The following is a 5675-nucleotide window of genomic DNA, read 5'->3' as shown; positions in this document are numbered from 1 at the left end:
TGATGACTAACAGGGAATGTACTTAATGTTGGAAACTGACTCCTCTCTTGGAATAGGTCTAGCAGATAAGGCAGGCTCCCTCAAAAACTTCTCTTAATGAACGATCTCCTTCTGTGAGCAAGTGTTGAAAGTCTGGCTACTGAAGATAGCCGTTGGAATTTCTTTCAGGGCTCATAATAATCTTTAAAACAACCACTAACTCTCTACTATCTATTTGCTGTCAAAGCGCTAGCCCCAGCCAGCAGCCCCTTTGCCTTGAGACTCCTCTTTTGCCAGCTTGGCCTGAGCTGTGCCACTGCCCATGAGCAGCCTGCAACTTGCTTGCTAGTAGGCCTGCTCACCTGCCACCCTTAGCCCCACACTTCCCTACTCTGTGCTGTCCCTTCCTTAGAAGCTGTGAAAGCCTAAGCAAAAGGGACATCCTTTCATCAGGATTCCTGCTTCAGACATGATCACTCGCTAACCTGGAGTCCATAGACATGTGTCATGAACTGTTAAAAGTAGCTAGACTGGACTAGGCAAGCAAAGGGAGAGGCATTTCTCCTTGGGGAGGAGGCTCAAGAGAGAAAGACAAAACTCCCAGGTTGAAAATAATTGCTCTCAAGCAAATCATTCCCAAGTTAAGCACCAAGAGGACCAAGTAAAACTCATTGGCAAACAACACAAACAGTTCCATGATTTCAAACACAGTCTTAAGTCCATGATTTTAAACCCAGTCGTCAGTGCATGATTTCAAACACAGTTGTCAGTCCAAGTCCAAAAGTGAAACAAAAGCCAAAAGATTCTCGACTATATCACAGAAATCATACTAGACAAACAAGATGAAGACAATGCATCCTATATGCAATTTCCACAGATGCCTGATGCATTCAGTACGTGGCCCAAACATCAGCTTAACCTTAGCTGCTTCTGGGATGAGGTGGACTGTCTGATCCCACCTCCCAAAGGGATTCTAGAGTTTTCTCTAGATTCCTTTCTCCTAGAGCATCCTTTAGGGCCTGTGGCCTGTGACAACTAACATGTCCTCCTGTCACAGCCATAAGCCCGTCACAGGACCCACAGCATCCACTGAGGGGACACTAACCCCTCTACAGTAGAGGACTCGAGCACCACCCACAGAGCACAGATTGACAAAGTGACTGCTGCAGTAGCATGAGTGTATATGGTTTTCATTCCACGTATGTGGGGTTGCTCACCAATGCAGGGAGAGGCAACCTTGAACCCAAAAAGCATGGAACTTTTATTCATTACAAAGGGCAGACTTCAGCAACAGGATTAGCTGGCCCATAAAACAGTAACTAACTCTGCACTATCTTTTGTGTCAATTGTTCCCTCCTGGGGTAACTATGGACAAATATTTCCTACAAAGTATAATAATTTCTTTAAATCTTTTTCTTAACCATATTCTTCATGTCCTGAGTGACTCCCTGAGTCCTGTCACAAAAGGTGACTGTAGAATGCTTGTCTCATCTCTCACCACTAAGATCTGTGTCGTCTGGGGAGAAACACACTAAGCTTCTTAACCAAGGTCGGGCAGCCCATGGTTTCCAGAAGCAGGGGAGCAAAGGCTCCAAGGTGGGAAGCAAAGTCTCTGAGGGGGAGCAAAACCTCCTAGGGGGGCAAAAGCTCCGAGAGGGAGCAAAGGCTCAACCAAACAAGGAAGACAGGCCTGTCTACTCATGGGGGACAATGTTCTCCTCCAGGAGACCTCCAAACAGTTCATGCTGGGCGCCATTGATCAACAACGGTCCTGAGGGTACCTGGAAGAGAATGTGGGGAAAAGAGACATAAAGAAGGAGGCCAAGACAAGAGTTCGATCAAGGCAACAATTTTATTTTTTCCCAAGGCTGAATTTATACCATAAGGGGGTAACCGAGGGAGGGGGGAAGTATGAAACATTTAGTCAGGCCAAGGACACAGTATTCGTGTGGTCAGAGAATTGGCTAGTGTTGACATGGTGTTAGAAAGGTCACAGGTTTGTCATATCAATTGATCAGCAGGATGTTGTTTTTTCAGAAAGGTTGCAGGTCATCACATTGGGTATCTTGATGTCAGATGTATTTCTCAGCAAGGTCACAACTTTATCATATCATTATTCATCTTGACCATAAGATTTGTATTAGTGTTCTGCAGCTGGCCAGGGATTTTCATTTAACCCAGTCATACTTAATCAACCATCATAATAATATCAATAATGGAGGATTTGAAGGGCATTACTCCCAACACTTCTGGACTCTAAATCCAGTAGGTTTACACATGTTACACAGAACATGGTTTTTGGTAAAATACCCATATGCATTTAAAATACTTTTTTGAAATAACAAAAAGTAAAGTTATGAAAGAAATTGATTAAAAATTATAAGCATAGTGGCTTTGCAGTATAATTTCAGTCCTTGTAAGGCAGAGACAGACAGAGATCTGTGAGTGACCGATGAGCCATGTCTATATGAGAAAATGCAGGTTACCAAAGGATACAGTATGAAGTTTTGTCCAAAATTTCAAAAAGGAAATAACAGAATTTGCCTGAGGTGAAAAGAATGGTAGGAGGAGAAAGTTAAAAACCAATGAAAGTGCTTGGATAGATATGGAAGCTGATCATGGGCATATTTATGAAATGCCCCTCCTTTATTCCAATCACTTCTGCAAACACCAGAGAGGAATGATTCTATTCCTCAGACCGTAGGACTTTTCTATCCTAGTAAATTACACCAGATTATAGTTCATTTAGATTCAGAAACCAAGCAGTGGAGTAACACTTAATGAGAAAGGCAACTACTTTCTGTGTGGCTAAGACTTATATGTAGCCCTAAAACTCAAGAGGGTGCCATACTTAAGAGATTTAGAAGATTTCCCATCCCTGATTCTTTTCTCCATCTGAACTTCTCTAAAGAAGAAATTTCTATGTTTAGTCCCTAGCAGAAAATATAAGAAAAACAAAATGTCTGTAGCTCTAGGCAGAAACTGGTCAGAAGTGGGCAACTTTGGAATAATCTCAGAGAATTATTTTGGTCAAGGATGATCACAGCTGCAAAAATTAATATTAAGAATTACCTTTCCTATCCCATAACCTAGAAGACCACAGTCTCTACTAAAGATGTACAAACAACGCCTCAGCTCTTGACAGAAATGGTCCTCCAAAACAAGAAAAACCCTAGATAACCTTTCTGCAGAAGTCAGACCTGCATATGCCCTTATTAACGAAACTTTTTTGTTTCTGCATCAATAATTCAAAAGAAATAGGGGGAAAATCTCTGAAAAATCAAACAAAAGATTCAACCTGACAGTGTATAACTCGGGAATTAGTACAGATCTTCTTGTTAGGACAGCTTTTGGGTACCTTTTCTCTGTTAGATTAGGCTCTCTTTCTTCTTATTGCTTCTTTTTCTTAATCCTATTTTTCACCTTCGGCTTACTTAATGTTCAAGTACAACTACTTAACAATGAACATGGACCACATGTTGACCACTGCTGCTTGAAATTTTCCAGCCTATCAACATCACTGATTCTAGATCACATCATAATTTTACTTTCATCTTTGATGATTCACTATGTGTTTTGAGTTTCCTAATCCCTCTGGCAAATTTTGTATGGGCCTTGGAAGACCATGTGAGTATATACAACAGCTATCTCTATAATCAAAATAATTCAATGGAAAAAACTTCACCATCATGGGACCATATAGTACTATATCTCTGTCTACTCCTACACTAGAATCCCCAAAACACACCCCTGTTTGCACCAAGAATAGAGAAGGTAAAGATTTATTAACTGAAAGATGGTTTCAGGAAACTTTAAGCATCTGCTGGCAAGGATGAAAGAATGTAATCAAGAGAAACAATGAGCCCAGACCCAGAATGTGGGGCCTTGACAGTTGAGGACAAAAGTTCAGTCAATATGTATACAATAGTACCTGTCATTAATTTCCTGTGTAAGTGACTGTCAGGATGAATGGCAAGAACTGATATATCCTACAAGATGCAGATTCTGTTAAAAATCTTTCATATACAAGAACATACATTGAAGGATAAGATGGTATGGCATTTGCTTGCCTCAGCAGTACATATACTAAAATTGGAATGATACATCATGGACCCTCCACAAGGATGACACACAAATTCATGATGTGTTTCATATTTTTGAGTTAAGAAGTGCATGCTGACAGGAGCCTATTACAGCTCTTTCCCCAGAGGCTTAGCCAGAGCATGTCAAATACAGAGGAGAATGCTAGCAGCAAACCATTGAACTGAGAATGGGGTCCCCATTGGAGGGATTAGAGAAAGTATTGGAGGAACTGAAGGTACATGCAACCCAATAAGAAGAGCAATAGCAACAAGCCAGAGTTCCCAGGGACTAAACCACTACCCAAAGACTATGCATGGAAAGATTCATGGTTCCAGCTGCATATGTAGCAGATGATGGCACGGTTGGACATGAATTGAAGGGGAAGCCCTTGATACTGACACAGCTAAACCCCCCCAGTGTAGGGCAATGTTGTGGTGGGAGTGGGAGGGGGGAACACTCTTATAGAAGAAGCAGAGTGGGATGGGATGGGGCCTTATGGCTGGGAAACCAGAAAAGGGAATAAGAATTGAAGGGTAAATAAAAAAAAATCCAATAAAAAAAGAAGATATGGCATATTAGAAAAAAATTAAGGTATCAGGACATTACCTTAGGGAAGGGTATGTAAGAGTAAGGCCCATATTTTAAGACTAAGGCACAATGGAAGGTAATTAGAAAACAACCTAATGCTTATTATGCCACATGGCAGAAAAACACTGCAAAAACACTTGAGATGATGAAAATTTTCTTTATGGGTTTGTTTCTCCGGACTCAGTGTTCACTATCGCTGAGCACAGAGACTGACCACAGTGGTGCAGAACTTGTAGGAAGAAGGGTAAAGGGGCACTTTACAGGTTTATTGAACCTTTGAGAACAATTTGAAATTAGATGCTGGCTCAACTTATTGCTTTTCCTTTAAAGAAAAATACTAAGACAGATTTGATTGCCTCCTACATTCTGCATGTTGACAACTAGGGCTAAAATTGATTAAGAGCAGTATGTGGAACGATAGTAGTCTTCATGAAACCATTAAGTCTTCCTTCCATATTACCTATGGCTAATTGTACAAATATAGAATACAAATGTTTAGATTTTTAAATAAACTCCCAAGGATCATGATTCACCCTCAGATCATGTCAGTTTTCTTCTTTCACTGACTCCAAACCTCCTCTGTTGGCCGTGAGCCACACTGTAGCTGGACTCAGGCAAATAAGTTACTTAACCTCTTTATGGTGTTCTCTTGTGGATATCAGGCATTGCCAGCAGCATCAGTTAATGACTACTGAGGACTTCTGGACTTCTAATAACAGATCCTGAATACTTGGAGACTGACATTGTGACTTCTAACACTTTCTCTGAATACCTAGGGTCTAACTCCTCATGGTGACAGATGTTTCATCACAAATGGCCAACCTCAGGGAAAGATGAATGATGCTATAAAATATAATACAGAAGAAAGTGATGAGCTACTCATGTCTAGTAAATCACCATCCCTCATAAAGGACAATCTACATAAGAACAGTAACTTTCCCTTAATGTTAATGAAGGATCACATTTACTCTCATGGGATGACTCATTCATATTCTCTCTCTCTCTCTCTATCTCTCTCTCTCTCT

At 40.8% G+C, this 5675-nt stretch overlaps 1 pseudogene; it reads left to right on the top strand.

Moving 5' to 3' along the window:
• Window positions 1–4041: 4041 nt before the first annotated feature.
• On the top strand, window positions 4042–4138 carry LOC120094414 (U6 spliceosomal RNA; annotated as a pseudogene).
• The last annotated feature ends 1537 nt before the right edge of the window (window positions 4139–5675 follow it).

This window comes from Rattus norvegicus, chromosome 8, assembly GCF_036323735.1.
Source record: "Rattus norvegicus strain BN/NHsdMcwi chromosome 8, GRCr8, whole genome shotgun sequence".
Taxonomy (NCBI): Eukaryota; Metazoa; Chordata; class Mammalia; order Rodentia; family Muridae; genus Rattus; species Rattus norvegicus.
Note: the sequence above shows the minus strand (reverse complement) of the source record. Positions and strands in the feature narration are given on the sequence as shown.